This window comes from Heterodontus francisci, chromosome 44 (genome assembly GCF_036365525.1).
Source record: "Heterodontus francisci isolate sHetFra1 chromosome 44, sHetFra1.hap1, whole genome shotgun sequence".
NCBI lineage: Eukaryota > Metazoa > Chordata > Chondrichthyes > Heterodontiformes > Heterodontidae > Heterodontus > Heterodontus francisci.
The window spans coordinates 22071576-22088643 of NC_090414.1; the positions used below are offsets into that span (position 1 = coordinate 22071576).

At 42.5% G+C, this 17068-nt stretch overlaps 1 protein-coding gene across 3 annotated transcripts in view; it reads left to right on the plus strand.

Annotated features, from left to right (window-relative positions):
• Positions 1-4052: 4052 nt before the first annotated feature.
• Positions 4053-17068, plus strand: part of LOC137356073 (spectrin beta chain, non-erythrocytic 1-like) — a 260496-nt gene continuing 247480 nt past the window's right edge. For all 3 annotated transcript variants that reach the window (XM_068021855.1, XM_068021850.1, XM_068021852.1), the window contains exon 1: positions 4053-4304. The gene's annotated coding sequence lies outside the window, so the exon portion shown is untranslated. The remainder of the gene's footprint in view (positions 4305-17068) is intronic.

Below are 17068 nucleotides of genomic sequence, written 5' to 3' on the forward strand. Positions count from 1 at the left end.
AAATACCATGGTTCCTTTAGTTCACTTTCTACCATCCTAGTTGTCACATGATACATTAATGGAGTTGTTGACTAATCATAGCAATCAGTCTCTGTCAGACATGAGGCAACAGAAACCCAAGCATTGGAGAGCTTCGGGATCCATAGGTCCAAAGTCACTTGTTCCTCCCACGGGTGTTATACTCTTCACATGGCACATCTCAAATTACTCACATTGTGTATCCCAAAATATATTGAAAGAAATTGATCTCATTTGCATTTAAATGAATCAATACTAACTTGCTTCCATCATTTCCCTAAAGAGTCTGCCATTTCCTCCCTGATTGTTTCCGCAGACTAGTTTTGAATTTACTGTCCTTCAAGCACAGGCTGTGTCCACTGGTTCTGTTGTTCTGGACAAGTGAAATAGCTTATCATGGACAACATTATCCAATCTCTTTAGAATTCTTAAAGCAGCAATCAGATCTAACAACCTTCTCGTTTCCAATGAGTTCTCTACTAATATAATCATTCCAGTATCTTTTCTCTATACCTTTTCCGACTCAGCTGTATCCTTACTGTAGTGAGGGCTGTAAAACTGCACACAATACTCCAAGAGTGGCCTGACTAATGCTGAAGACAGTGGCAGGTAAACCTCCTTCAATCTATGCTTTGTTTCTCTTTTTTATATAACCTGACATACTGCTTGCTTTCTTGACAGCAACCAGACGTTGAGTCAATTTCTGATTTCCGTGTACATATGCATTTCCCAGCTGGGGTCACTGGGACGCAACCAGGAACCCTTTCCATCTCCAGATCAGGAGCTGGGATGACAAAAGTACTTCCGCCAAGTGCTGCCCTGACTGTCATTAACTTTCTCAGGGGATCCAAACTGGGACCTTCTGGTCTGGATGGTTGAATGCTATAACAGCTGGTGCCTTTACCCATTAGGCTGACAGGGAAGCTTCATATTTAAGTCACTTAAGGCGGTGTTTTCGACATTTCAAACAAAGAGTCGGGTCAAATAGTCTCTTTCTTAGCTGTAAACTTCTGTTGTTCTGTGGTGTAGTTTCCTGCAATGAGGCATTTACTCTACCACTGGTGCACAGTGGCAGCAGTATGCACCATCTACAAGATGCACTGCTGCAACTCGCCAAGGCTCCTTCAACAGCACTTTCCAAACCCGTGACCTCTACCACTTAGAAGGACGAGGACAGGCGACGGACGCGTAGGAACACCACCACCTACAGGTTCCCATCCAAGTCACACACCATCCTGACTTGGAACTTTTTCACTGTTCCTTCTCTGTTGCTGGGTCAAAATCCTGGAAATCCCTCCCTAAGAGCACTGTAGGTGTACCTACACTACACAGACTGCAGCAGTTCAAGAAGGCAGCTCACCACCAAGTAGGAATGCACAATAAATGCTGGCCTTGCTGGCGATGCTCACATCCCAAGAATTAATTTTTTAAAAATAGGTCTGAGTGAGGCCTAACAGAACTTGCTCCATTCAGTTGCACATGTGTTACGAGCAGCCCTTAAAGATATGAACATATGATGAAGAGGATGTCTACCACCTGGGTTACCAGGTGTCTTTTGAGCTGATGCATTCAAAGGTATCTTTTGATTAACATTATGCTGTGCAATATTGCTGTTCAGTGATTGTTGCATTGAAATCTTTGTTTGTGTTAAGGTTTCTGTTGGTGACATAATGACAATTTCCACACACCACTGTGATAAATTTACATTTTCCTTTACCTCAATATTGGTACACAATGGCTAGTTGCATAGTGATGTGTGAAGCGGGCTTCGTGTTGATCGTAGTTTCAGTTAACTACTACTGATGGTTATTGGCTAAGTACACTGTAGCTGTGGTACTGAACCATACAGACCAGAAGGATTTGGGTTGGTTTGCTGATGTGCTGATTTTCATCCATATTTCTGGATGGTAAACAGGCAGCAGTGCACTGAAAATGCTGGTATGCAACTTACTGCCCTTCTGGGCCACAGGGTTTTGAAATAGGCACCCAGGTTCCTGCAGGAGCCTCATTGTCTGTGCATGTCCTGATTCTACAACATCAGTAGTTCCTTGATGCAGCTTTGAAGCAGCAGTGCATGGAGTCTGCACTGTACATGCCCTGCCCATTCAGCATTTATTGATGTGAATCTAAGCAGGAGTCCTTGAAAGGACCACTACAGACTGCTCCAAAAAAACTTTCTTTAACAAGAGTGTTTTCAACAATTTTATGGGGCCAGGAGGGCGGCGCAGTGGCGAGCACCGCAGCTTCACAGCTCCAGCGACCCAGGTTCAGTTCTGTGTACTGGCTGTGCGGAGTTTGCATGTTCTCCCTGTGACCGTGCGGGTTTCCTCTGGGTGCTCCGGTTTCCCCCCACATGCCAAAAACTTGCGGGTTGATAGATTAATTGGCCATTGTAAAAAAAAAAAAATTGTACCTTGTGGTGGTAGGAGAATTGTGGGGATGTGAGGGAAAAATGGGATTAATATAGGATTAGTATAAATGGGTGGTTGATGGTTGGCATGGACTTGGGCTGAAGGGCCTGTTTCGGTGCTGTATCTCTCTATGACTCTAGGGCGGCACAGTGGCGCAGTGGTTAGCACCGCAGCCTCACAGCTCCAGGGACCCGGGTTCGATTCCGGGTACTGCCTGTGTGGAGTTTGCAAGTTCTCCCTGTGTCTGCGTGGGTTTTCTCCGGGTGCTCCGGTTTCCTCCCACAAGCCAAAAGACTTGCAGGTTGATAGGTAAATTGGCCATTATAAATTGTCACTAGTATAGGTAGGTGGTAGGGAAATATAGGGACAGGTGGGGATGTTTGGGAATATGGGATTAGTGTAGGATTAGTATAAAATGGGTGGTTGATGTTCGGCACAGACTCGGTGGGCCGAAGGGCCTGTTTCAGTGCTGTATCTCTAATCTAATCTAATCTAAGTGTGCCTCTTGGGGCTTTTCCTCTTAAAAAATTAATTCCCACCCTGATGCCCAACCCTCCACTTCCCTCTGCTGAGCTTGTCCCCTTCACCTTTTACCTACCTGGTCTGGCATGGAGGATCAGTGATCTGCATAGAGTGCATGAGGAGCTCACCGATGGAATTCAAATGAGATTCGAACATGAAAATAGTTTGGGTGTTTGACTGCTTCCATCGTGCGAGCTCGCCGTGCCATCCGAGGAAAGTGGACGTATCAAAACATCAAAATTAACTTGCATTTTTATAGCGCCATGAAAGTTGTAAGACCCAAGGCATTCCACAGGAGCATTACCAGACAAAATTTGACACCGGGCCACATGAGATGTTAGGAGAGGTGACCAAAAGCTTGTTCAAAGACCGAGGTTCAAAGTATGTCGTAAAAGAAAAATTGGCGGAGAGATTTAGGGAGGGAATTCCAGAGTGAGATGGCTGAAGGCGTGGCTGCTAATGGTGGAACATTTAGAAACTGGGAAGCACAAGGTGAGAAATAAAGAAACACCAAGATCTCGGTGGGTTGTAGGACTGGAGAAGGTTACAGAGATAGGATGGTGCAAGGCCATGGAGAGACAAGGATGAGAATCTGGTTTGAGTGAACTGAACCGGGGCCTTTCATCTTGGCGCCCTGGACTTAAGAGGGGAAAGTCATCCAAGGATCTTACTTGTGATCACTATCCTGTTACAAGTGTGGATGTCTGGTGAAGGATGATCATGTTTGTGATTCTCTTCATAGCGAGGATGGCACCAAAGGGCTTGGGGCGCTACTGTAGTTCTAGATTACTTATCTTTGCATGATGCATTATACTAATTACCCAGACATAAGCGTTAATAATATTTCACAAGTTGCTAATTTGATTTTTTGGGGGCAAAATTATTGGATTCTGCAATCTTTTTAAAAATTACTTATGTGTTAAAAGTAACATTTTTTTTTGCCCTACTTTGAATCAGCGAAGCACAATGCAGTGTTAATGCAGGAACCCTTAACCGGCCATGTGCTGTTGTGCCTTGTCCCAGTTTACTGCATTGTGTGAGTGAGTGTGTATGTCCCTCTTCTGTGTATTCCTCCGCCTTGCATGCATGCATCCAGTGCGAACAGATCCAGCCATCTGCCAGGGAGAGCTGCTGCTAACCATTGAACCGTTAGCTAGAACTGCACAAGCTTCATATTAACCACCCGAGAATATCTAATGCTGGATTATTTCATTGGCAGGGTCGGGAAAGTGGATGCCGTAACTCGCAGCATCGTTGCAATCTCCGCTCAGGGAAAGAAAGCGAGAGATATGTGGATTTAAAATTTAATCGCTCCCAGCTTTGTGTGGGGAAGGCTGTTTTCGCCGGATAAAGGTATGTGAAACCTACGAGGGGAAAAAAAGAGGTGCATTTAATTATGTTAGATGGGTTCCATTCATTAAAATCTGTTGCAAATATTTCCCCCCTCCCCAGTGATGGGTTTGATGAGTATTGCTAGAATTGTTAACTGGAGATTTCGATCGCTCGGGAAATATAAATAGATATTTGGAACATGTAATACGGTTTTCGGGTTCCTTCGTGTTCAGATGGCTTTGCACCTTAAGATTATTGCATTTTCGATCAATTTTTGAAAAGCGCCTGTATAAAGGATAATCTGAATGCTCATCATTATCCTGTCTCTTGAATAATGAAATGCCTAAATATGCTGTTTTGTTTTCATGGAGACGTTGCGATTTCTACGACTTTCAGTTTCACGGGATTTTTGGGGGGGGGGGGGAAATTTGTCGAGCTTTGTTGCAGACACGGGTTTTCACCATTATTATGCCTTTGAAAAGGATTCTGTAATATAAAATTGCTCCTCAGTCGAGTTGGACACCAGGCAATTGCAGCTGGTGTGCTTAGTGTTTCAACAGAAGATCGGGAATCGAGCATGTTCTGGAGGTTTATTGCTGTGCGGTTGCGTCGGTGATTTATCAATATTCCAGAGTCAGGTTCATTCCTACAAAATGTACTCAAGTCCATTCTCCACAAACAATAGGAGCTGGCCATATTTTGATCTCTTCCGAGATGGTCTCCAATAGGACTCTTCCCTCTAACGGTAACTGGATTTTGTATCTCCTACTGTGTTTCTTTTTGGTTTCTGAATATCAAGTTCTGGGTAAGGCAGGGTTTATCCTACCCAACTTCTTCCCAATTAGCGTGAATTCATTTTTCTTTTTGGCAGAGTAGCTAAAAAGTGAGGAACAGAAAAATGCACTTTTTGGGATCTTTTATTTATGGATTTCATCATTTTTTTTACATTGGCCCCCTCCCCCACCCCCTTGCTATGCACAGATTTTGGTCAAGAAGACTACTGGGGGAAACCTGTCTATGCCACTCTAGGTACTGCCTCTTCTTTCAGTGTTCCCTTTCCTAAGCAAAGTGCCTCGGCTTAGTGGCCGAGGAAGCCAACTTGGGGATTTCTATCCACAAAACCTATCTGATCATTCCATAGTGCATGATGTTAGTATGCCTGTACACATTACTAACCTTGGTATTTTATTCTAGTTTCTTATTACATTCAATAGGTTTCCCATTTAAAAAAAAAAATCCCATTATGTTTCTGCTGCTTGTACCTAGTCTCGTGTTTATAATTTTTATGCATTTGTACAGTTTATTAACATTTTCTTCCCCAATAGTTGGATGCAAGTGGTTGTAATTCCCTTTGAATAGATGCAGAAACTAACATTTCCCCAGAAAATGAAATTGCAGTTGCTCACCCCTTGCAGAAAGGAATAAAATATTTGCAGAACGGTTCATTTTAAACATTGAAGGAAGCTCATATAAATATTGTTATCACATTACTTTTATTTGCAGTAACAGGAACCCACTATACAGGAAGTCAAATTACAACTGGTATGGTATAGAACTAAAGTGTCCAAACTGCATCCCTTGAGCCCTGGCAACTTGTCCTTGAATCTCAGGAACTTGGGCTGTAAGTTCATTTTTTTTTGCTGGATTGTCTTGGAGGTTTTTAGGATTGTTGCCTCATTTGGTGGATAAATCCTAAATCAGAACACCAGGATTTGTTAGTGTCAGCAACTTGTGATACCTGCAGTTGAATGGGAATGTGATTTCAGACTATGTACGTGGCTCTGAAGTTCCATGGTATGCAGCTATGCAAACCCCAGAAACAAAAAGCTTGGTTGATCCTTGTCAATTTACTTGCTAAAATGCAATTTTAAGTGTTTTATTTATTGTACAATTCTTCTCCTGTACTTCCTCAGAATCCACTTGCCCTCATTTGTCTTATTTTTCACAGTATGGAGGCCAGAACAGTCCAGCCCATGGATGTGTCACTGCTTGTTCTCTTGACGATGTGCTTGAGTAGCAGAGACGTGTTGTTCTAGACGTTTTTCCTTAGTCTTAGCTGAGTCACCTGGAAATATCAACACGTGTTCTCTAGAGGGGAACAAACATGGGAGCTTTTTATTTGAACTCACATCAGAGTCAATTAATTGGCACTGTCTAAATTATGTCAGTTGGTTTTGATGCTTGCTCTAGAGAACACATGGCTGACTGAGAAAAATCAAATGTAGTGATGCAGATGCCAATGGCTGTTCTGCATATTAATTGTGGAAGGTTTCCATATAGGTCTCTTTGGACTGGAACTGTCTGTCCAAAAGTGTGTCCCGAGGGCTGGAATCTGTCAGCGGAAGCTCCAGTAGTCTTTAGGATTGAATCATGCTATAGATATTGATTGACTGAGCTTCATCACAACCTTGGCTTTTGTTTGAGTTTTGCATTTCCGATTCTTTATACTCCAGTTGACTAAATTGTGCAGTTCATTGTCCCTGGAAAGGATTTGACTAAATTTTGAAAGATTTTATTCTGTTTGACCTGTTTTTTTTAAATGTTTACTGTGCTTTTAATGGGACTGACTTTAGTCATGCCTCAGTGCTGTTGGTCAGAACAGATGTTGAGTGCATGATTATGGACCTAGTTCTCCTCTCTCACTTGCCAGCTATTTCTGTCACACATGCGTATGCACACAAACATACTTTATCAATCATCTGACTCGTGTCAGCGGTTCTCACTCTATTTCCAAAGTATGATTGGTGGATGAATCTTCCCAGTGCATCTGTGGTACCAGCGCACACAGTCTGGGAAGACAAAGGTGACCCCAGAATCATGGAAGGAATTGAGGCACTCATGCAAAAAATAGTCCAGAGAGCCCAGAAAATAGTTGTTGAAATTTAATTAATTATATCAAATTTCTTTATTGCATTACTTAGCGCTTGCTTAAGTGTTGGTTAAGAACATGGCTCATTACAGAAAGGATGTAATCGCTTTAGAGAGGGTACAGAGGAGATTTACGAGTATGTTGCCAGGACAGGAAAAATGCAGCTATGAGGAAAGATTGGATAGGCTGGAGTTGTTCTCCTTGGAACAGAGGAGGCTGAGGGGAGATTTGATTGAAATTTACAAAATTTCAAGGGGCCTGAATAGAGTGGATGTGAAGGGCCTATTTACCTTAGCAGAGAGGTCAGTGACTAGGGAGCATAGATTTAAAGTGATTGGTAGAAAGATTAGAGGGGAGATGATGGAAGCTTTTTTTCACCCAGAGGGTGGTAGGTGTCTGGAACTTACTGCCTGAAAGGGTAGTAGAGGCAGAAACCCTCAACTCATTTAAAAGGTGTCTGGATACGCACCTCAAGTACTGTAACCTGCAGGGCAATGGACCAAATGCTGGAAGGTGGGAGTAGGTTGGATGGCTCGTTTTTTTTGGCCGGCACAGACACGATGGTCCAAGTGGCCTCTTTCTGTGCCGTAAACTTTCTATGATTCTATAGGAAATAGGAACAGGAGTAGACCATTCGGCCTCTTGAGCATTCTCCCACCATTCAATACAATCATGGCTGATCTTCCAACTCGGCTCTACTTTGCTGCCTGCTCCCCATATCTCTTGATTCCCTGAGAGTTTTGTATAAGGAAAGAAGAAAGTCAACATTGTGATACAGGTGATATTTGGAATAAATTCCTTTGAACTGTGACATTCTGTAGTGGTTTTGTAACATGTTTAATATAGAAAAATGTCCCATGGTGCATCACAGAGATGTAATCAGATAAGAATGAGAGTTGCGACAAAAAAAGAGATATTAACAGAGGTGACAAAAAGCTTGGTTGAAGTTGTGGATTTGAAGGAGGATCAGAAAAGAGGTGAGGTGGAGAAGTTTTAGGAGAGAATCCCAGATTGGTGGGTGTTGGATGGCTAAAGGCATAGCTACCAGTGTTGAGATGCACAAAAAGGCAGAGGAACGGAGAGGTGGGGGTGGGAGAGGTGATGGTGATGGTAGTAGGACTAGAAGAGGTTACAGATGTAGGGAGTGGCAAGACTATGAAGGAATTTAAACACGAGGATGAATAGGTTGATGTGGGATAGGATAGTGTTTAAATAGTGGAGCCTTCAGGTGACAGAAGCATAAAGGTTTCAGCTGCAGAATGGCTAAGGCAGGCAGTGTTAGAGGTGGAAGTAGGCAGCATTTGTGATGAAGAGGATATGGGATCAGAAGCTCAAGACACAGCACAGCCTTGGGTTTCTTTACATCTATCCTCCCAATCATCTGTGGACCTCAACAGTCTTGCTGCTTGCATTGTTTCTGGGCCTTTATTGATCTTCTCTCTGGTGTTGGATATTTTATAGAGCTAGAATTCAGTGCTTTTCCCTCCATGTTCTGCAGAATAAGAAAGTAGAGTTCCAATAGACAGGATCTTCTCCGTTTCCGTACAGTAAGTGAATGGATCTAGTTTAAATATATCTAATAACTGCTCAGGTCTTTTTTCCTCTTCATCTGGGAGGATGCTTGATCTTCACTTGGGAGCTGTCGAGAGTGGTATAATTGAATCAGGAAGTTGAGTGGGCATGTATCTGTGGTTCCCTGTAATATGTTCTATCATTGCGTAATAGAAGAGATGGGTTGGTATGGTGATCATTAATGCAAGGTTGTACCACTGAAGTAAGGATGTCTGAGACAGCAGGACAGGTAATTGCCTCTGATGCCACTGATGAAGCTTGTTCAGTGTTGAATGGTTTAACATTATTGCAATCAGAGTGAGTTGGTTATGGTATTTAGCAAGAGACAATTCCAGCTTCTGTTGGCCGCTGCTCCTTAATATAGCCCATTTGGAACTGTAATCGCCACAACTCTTTTTTAGATTTTTATGTTTTTGAACTGGGTTTGGATGACTGGGAGCTTAAGAATTTCAACTTAACAAATTTGAATTATAATTTCCATTGAGCATTTTACTGAATTAAGTTAATCAAAAACTGCTCTTTTTCTCTTCTCCTGAACCTAGTATTTTAAGGCCAGTCAACACTTTGAGCCTGTTCCGTCATTCAGTTTGATCTTGGCTGATGTGTACCTCAACTCTCTTTACTCCACATCCATTGATACCTTTATCTAATAAAATTCTGTCAATCTCAGTCTTCTGTTCTTGGGGCAAAGTGTGGTTTGTGCTTTTTTTAAGGAGTTTATCGGATGTGGATGGCCCTAACAAGACTGTATTCACTGGCCATCACTAGTTTCCCTGAGAAGATAATCATGGGCCTTCTCCTTGATCTGCTGCAGTCCTTGAGCTGATGTTGTTCTCAAAATGGTGTTAGATAAGCTATTACAGGATTTAACCTACTTATCATGTAGGAATAATGCAACTTTACATTCAAGTCAGAGTGGTATCGCAGAAGGGAATTGGAAGGTGATGGTGTTTCGGCGATCTTGCTGGCCTTGACCTTCACGCTGGTAGAGGTTACAGAACTAGGCACAGCTATTGAAGTCAGTTTGGCGAGTTGATACCGTGTTCCTGTACACTGTAGTCACAGTGTGTTGGTGGTGGAGGGGTGGTTATTTAGTTCATTGGCAGGAGTGCTGATCAAATGGACTACTATGCCGCATATGGTGTCAAGCTTCATGAGTGTTGTTGCAGCTGGATCCATTCAAAAAATGCTGGATATTGACAGCTGATCCGACAGTATCAAGTTACTGTTTCCGATGCACACTGAAATTACGTGGATTTCCAGCACTTTGTGTTTTTCTTTCTAATAACTAGCAGACATGCTATCTTTTTTAAGATAATGATGGACCCCTTTTGTGTTCATTTCAAATTTTCTGCATTTGCTGTTTTGCTTATGCTTTTGCCACCAACAGTTTGCGTGAGAACGATGATTAAAAAGTGAAGTTATCGACTCATTAATCAAATCTATGATTGAGTTTTTCAGTCGATCAATAGATAATTTATTAATGTTCTGTTTTGTGGAAAAATTTGACTGATTGGAATGTTTAGCTAACTTGACATGGACAGATCTGGTTTTGCTTTCAGTCTTTGACATGCTTGCATTTGACTAGCTGGTGGTAGTAGTGTATCCCTCACCCTGGAGGACGGTGCTAACAATGGAGGGAGCAAAGTTGATGTTTGCATTGATGCCTATGTCGGCTGATATGTGCTTGCAGTTGTCTGCCACAGACCTCACATTACCACATTTGTTTGGGGAGCGTGGGAGTTTTCCTGATGTCATTGATCTTTCTGTTGCTCCCATCTTTCCTCCATGCTGACACAGTATTGTAGCTCAAAGTCCTTCACTTCTCCTGGCAGCTCAGCATGCTGTTGGTGCCTGTCAGTGGCTAGGTTTCCCAAGAGTCAACGAGCATGTTGCACCGCTTTGAGTGAATCTTCAGTGTGTCTTTTGTCTAGCCATTGTTTTCTGTGCTCTGTTCTTCTGGCATCCACCAGGCCCTCGCCAGTTAGTGGTGTTGGTTGAGATAGGAATGTTTACTAGGACATGAGAACTCATTGCACTTTGTCAAATAGTACCATTGGATTTAATGCATCCAAAATCAGGCAGTGTGATTGGTTTATCATCTCGTCCAAAGAATGGCTTCTCTGAAAATGCAGCACTTCCTCACCACTACGCTGAACTGTTAGCTTGGATTATGTGCTCAAATTCATAATGGAACCTGCCTGAACTTACACTCTCCGATTCAGGTATTTTTATTGGCCTTCTCCCTTTTTATTGTTCCATCATACTTGTTTAAGAGAGGCTACAGGTGATCTACTCTGAGGTCTGGCTCACTGTTCTGAAGCCAGCCACTGGTCAGTATTTGAGAGCAGCCTGTCCTATGATTTGGCTTCTGTTTCTTTGGGGAAATGACTGGCCTGTGCTTCCTGTAGCAGTGTGGCTGAGACCTGGGGATGACGGTAAGCGGAAGTACACATGCCACTGTTTCTAACATGGTGAACCACCAAGTTGTACTCCTTGCCCTCATTAGAAAAATAGAAAATGGGAGCAGGAGCAGGCCATTCGGCCCTTCGAGCCTGCTCCGCCATTCATTATGATCATGGCTGATCCCTTACAAATAACAGTAATCACATATGGAATTTGATACAGAAAATAAATACAATGCATTCTTCAAGCTACAAAAATCACAAAGGCAGGTATCTTTGAGGACACCTTTTGGCTAATTCAGCTCATTCTTCCATAGAAACGTGTGATCTCCATCACAGCATCCAACTGGAACCCATTTTGTGTGTGTGTGTGTGTGTGTCATCAATCCTGAATTTGCGTTTACCACTTTGCGCCTGTGTTCTTTTATCCTCTGGTTGTGATTTAACTTGAAATAATGAAAAACTCTACCTGGTACACTTCTGTGGGTTTACCTTCTCATTCAGCTCCTTTTGAGGCTGAAGAATCCAGTTTAAAAAAAAAAAATGTTTCCTTGTAACTCCATCCTAGGGATCTGCTTTATTGCTCTTCTCTGCGCTGCAACCAGGGCTTGGATGTGACCTTTGTACCTTGGTGACCAGAACTGATCAGAGTTCACTGCTATGGTCAGGCTGCACTAAGTTAATGATTTATCAATATAGCTCAGGATTCTGCTTGCTTTATCAATTGATCCTTTGAAATGGCTGACCATGGTTTAGTTGAAGACTCTTGCAACTCTCGAATCTCTATCCTAGCCACTATTTACTCAGTACCATTTGTTTTTTTTTCAATGGATGAGACCGTGCCTTTACCTGAATTGCATTTCATCTATCATAGTTACGCCCATTTGCAAACATTTTATTGTGTAAGTCCTTAGCTAGTTTGTAAGACTCTAAAACTTCCTGCCCTCTCTCGAGTTTAGTGTTATCTGCAAGTTAGACCATTAGATCATTTTAAAATGAGCAGAAACAAATAATCATAAAGGAGATAGCAAAAGCATATTTTCCATGTTCAAAAAGGAAAAGTACAACTTATGATTGGTACGCAAACCAACTTGAGGTCATCAAAACTTTGCCTGTGTCTTAACTCTCATCAGGCCTCATTCCCCCATCTTCACTGTGCTAGTCTGCATTGTCTCCTGGTTAAGCAGCCCCTCGGCTTTAAAATCCTCATCCTTATGTTCAGACCTGGCCTTGCTCCCGTCCTAATCTCTCATCTCCAGCTCCACAAGCCTCTGAGTTATCTGTGCTCCTCTAATTCTGGTCTCTGAGTACCCTGATTTTAATTGCACCACCATTAGTGGTGATACCTTCAGCTGCCTAGGCTCTAATCTCTGGAATTCCCTTCATTCTCCCTAGACCTCTCCACCTTTCTTTCCTCCTTTAAGATGCTCCTTAAAACCTACCTATTTAGCCAAGCACTTGGTCATTTTCCCTAATGTCTCCTTATCTGGCTTGATGTCAAATTTTGCATTATAACAGGAACATAGAAAATTAAGAGCCAGGAGTAGGCTATTCGGCCCTTCGAGCCTGCACCGCCATTCAATACGATCATGGCTGATCAGCCAAACTCAGTACCCTGTTCCCGCTTTCTCCCTGTATCCCTTGATCCCTTTAGCCCTAAGAACTATATCTAACTCTTGAATATATTTAATGATTTGGCCTCAACTGCTTTCTGTGGTAGAGAATTCCACAGGTTCACCATTCTCTGGGTAAAGAAATCCCTCCTCATCTCAGTCCGAAATGGCTTACCCCTTATCCTTAGACTGTGACCCCAGGTCCTGGACTCCCCCGCAATCGGGAACATTCTTCTAGCATCTAGTCTGCTCAGTCCTGTTAGAACTTTGTAGGTTCCTATGAGACCCCCTCTCACTCTTCTAAACTCTAGCGAATACAAGCGTAATCGACCCAATCTCTCTTCATACGTCAGTCCTGCCATCCCAGGAATCAGTCTGGTGAACCTTTGCTGCACTCCCTCCATAGCAAGAACATCCTTCCTCCGATAAGGAGACCAAAACTGTACACCGTACTCCAGATGTGGTCTCACCAAGGCCTTGTATAATTGCAGCAAGACACCCTTGCTCCTGTACCCGAATCCTTTCGCTATGAAGACCAACATGTCATTCGCCTTCTTAACTGCCTGCTGTACTTGCATGCTTCAGCGACTGGTGCACAAGGACACCCAGGTCTCGCTGCACCTCCCTCTTTCCCAATCTATCGCCGTTCAGATAATCTGCCTTTCTGTTTTTGCTACCAAAGTGGATAACCTCATATTTATTCACATTATACTGCATCTGCCATGTATTTGCCCACTCACTCAACCTGTCCAAATCACACTGGAGCTTCTCTGCATCCTCCTCGCAGTCCCACCCAGCTTTGTGTCGTCTGCAACCGTGGATATATTACATTTAATTCCCTCATCTGTATCATTAATATATATTGTGAATAGTTGGGGTCCTTGCACTGATCCCTGCGGTACCCCGTTAGTCACTGCTTGCCCCTCGGAAAAAGACCCGTTTATTCCTACTCTTTGTTTCTTGTCTGTCAACCAGCTCTCTATCCATGTCAGTACCTTACCCCCAATCCCATGTGCTTTAATTTTGCACGCTAATCTCTTATGTGGGACCTGATTGAAAGCCTTCTGAAATGTGCCTGTGAAGTGCCTTGGGACATTACATTAAAAGTGCCATAGAACTAAAAGTTGTTGTTGTCTACAAATTATTGCTGGCAACTGATTAAGGGCTTTGAGGATTCCCTCTCCTCTTACTCGATGGAAGTGGATTTTCGAATGAGGTCCACAAATGAGAATTGAGAGGTGTAAAAAAAATTAGAAATGGCGGACATATAAAGGGAGTTAAGTAATTTACATTCAAGGTACTGTTTCTGTAGTTAGCTTCTTTAAGTGAATTCTTCACAATAGTTTTTCTCTTCCAATTCCTGCTCCCCTATTCTGATCCTCTCGAAGATGCCAAATTATTCTGAAGTTTGATTCTTTTTACTTGTTTCTGTCTAATAATGATTCCACGTACTAGTGTAATGAAGTTTTTCATTTATACAGGTGTCTCAGAAACTTCTCAAAGTACACCGTGTGTAATGAATCGCACTGACTCTTATTACGTAGGCAAACATGACAGCCATTTTGAGCACAGCAAGATTTCATAAACAGCAGTGAGATGAATGACCAGTTAATCTATTTTGATGGTACTGGTGGAGGGAGGAAGGTAGTCTAGGACAGCACAGGTGATATTAATCTATGAACTTACAGGGCATATTCAGGAACATTACCTAATCACTGCTTTTTGATTTTCTTTGTCTTTTCTCCTGTGCTTTTCAGCTTTGTTGCCCTGCACCGTGCATGTTGGCTCTTTGTCTACCATTCCTCATTTAATAAGATAGGAATAATGAGAATGTCCTTCTGAAAGCAGATTACCCAAAATTGCACTGTTCCAAATGTGGCCTTTTCAATGAGAGACATTGAGGCAGGTGGATAAACAGACTCTCTTTGGCCTCCTTATCTCGAGAGACAATGGGTAAGTGCCTGGAGGTGGTCAGTGGTGTATGGAGCAGCGCCTGGAGTGGCTATAAAGGCCAATTCTAGAGTGACAGGCTCTTCCACAGGTGCTGCAGAAAAATTTGTTTGTCGGGGCTGTTACACAGTTGGCTCTCCCCTTGCGCCTCTGTCTTTTTTCCTACCAACTGCTAAGTCTCTTCGACTCGAACAGACTCACATGCAGCTAAACATAGACAAATAAATGGACAAACCAAGCACTCAGACAGTTATGGGCATCAACTTAAATAAAAGCAAAATACTGCAGATGCTGGAAATCTGAAATAAAAATAAAAATTGTTGGAAATACTCAGCAGGTCTGGCGGCATCTGTGGAGAGAGAAGCAGAGTTAACGTTTCAGGTCAGTGACCCTTCATCAGAACACCAACTTGGGAACTTTCTGCAAGTATTGACACACTCCCAGAAGGCTCCAGTCCGAATTATCAAAAGTGCTAGCCGCAGAACGTGCTTTATATTGGTATAAAACAACAGAAATAAGTACAGACAAATATCCAAATCTGATGACATTAGCAGACTTCATGGACCACCTGGTGGATTCCCTAAGGTTGTTGAACACATCAATACAAAAAGATTGATGAAGGCAGCGGAAATTACAAACTGTTTCTTCTAAGATATTGACCCATTCATTTACAACATGTTTGTCCAGGATGCACTTAGCATAACTCCATTGAAAAAACAATTAACAGTATACTAATAATGAGCCTGTTGTATCCGCAGATGCAGTTCCAGCAGAATCTTCTGGGTCAGAAACAATGATTATGATGAAATAGAAATAGAGTCAGGAAAAATGTAGTCCATCTAAAATTCCAAATGAGCCCAAGAGGAAGTTTATTAGAGTTATAAACATCCAATAGTTTGTGGCACCTGCCAGTTTTAAAAAAGAGTTGGTGTGCTCCTTCTCTCTGCAGTTTGATTGTAACTCTTTCTATTATCAATGACCATTTTTTTTTTCAGTACACCCCTAATCTTTGGGAATTCTTCCCACGACACTTTACGTCATGATTCATCTCCCTTCCTTTAAGGATCTCTTAATCTTACCTACATCTTGCTTTCTTTCTTGGTGTGGAGCAAAGCCAAACAATCCAGGAAAGTCGCTGGGTCAATGCCAAGTTAGTGCTGAGTTTAGCTGATCTTGGTCATGGTTGAAGTAGGGGTGCTTCAGGTGGATCCTGATTTCTGGCCCATGACATCAGCTAGAAAATATACTTGTGTCGCTGTTGGATGAGGACAGGATACCCCCACATGAGGAGTGACCACAGGCCAAGGCAGTGGAGGGTATTTGTGGTTTATTCCCCAGTAAGGACGATGAGTTTAGGAGACAAGGAAGAAAATTGGTAGAAGAAAATGTAAAAATAATTCCATAGAGTAGCATTCAATTGAAGATGGCATCTTTGTAATGGGCTTTTTATGCAGTAGTGTGTGAGTGCAGGGATGTCTCAAATGGCAGTGATTGCTGATGTTTTCGATGTAGATTTGTATTCTTACGGCCAATGTAGTAGTGGTTCCAAGACCCTTAATAATTTTTTATTTTAAAAAAAACATGGTAACAGAAACATGCAGCACATTTGTGCTTTGCATGCACCTTGTTTGATACTGTCAGGGACCGTATTATGATTGAGGCAAGCAGACTGTCAAGGTAATTAGCTGGATGATTTAAAGTGTGGGGCAGGATCGAGTAAAAGAAATGGAATATATAGATCACTTGTGAAATTTTAATTGGATGATTAATTAATACGCTAATAATGACTAAGTTGCTGATGTCAAAGGAAACAAGTGGGGCAAGTATACAACAGTGAAACTTTGTTTATGCGCAGTATCCAGGATTTCTGTCAATCTTCCATGAAGTTATGGCAGCTGATTGGGAGAAACCCCAAGGAAATTCCAAAGTTGATTTTTTTCCCCCCCCCCGCTCCCACTTTTTTGCGAAGCCAGTAAGCTTTTACAGATCAGTAACCTTTAGAACTACTACTTTCCAGTTTCCTCCGCTCCTCTCCCCTCCCGAAGGCATTGACTCTTAGGTGAAGAACTCTTCCACCTTGTCTAAGTGGCCATTATTCAGTTGTGAACCTTAACAGCTGGTGTTGCCCTGTAGTTCAGCCGCATGGGCATCAGGGCTGTAGGATCCTGCCCTCGCCTGATACAAGTGCTGATTTCATTCGGAGTTGAGCATAATGATTAGAGCAGGGACACTGACCATATTTTTCCCTCCTTGAGCCAGAGTGCCATTACCCTCTGAATGTAGCTGAGGGCACAGACAGGGAATTGAACCTGGTACCTTTCAGTCTGGGTGTATCAGCTACACATCATGCCATCAGGATGCCAACATTTTCCTGAT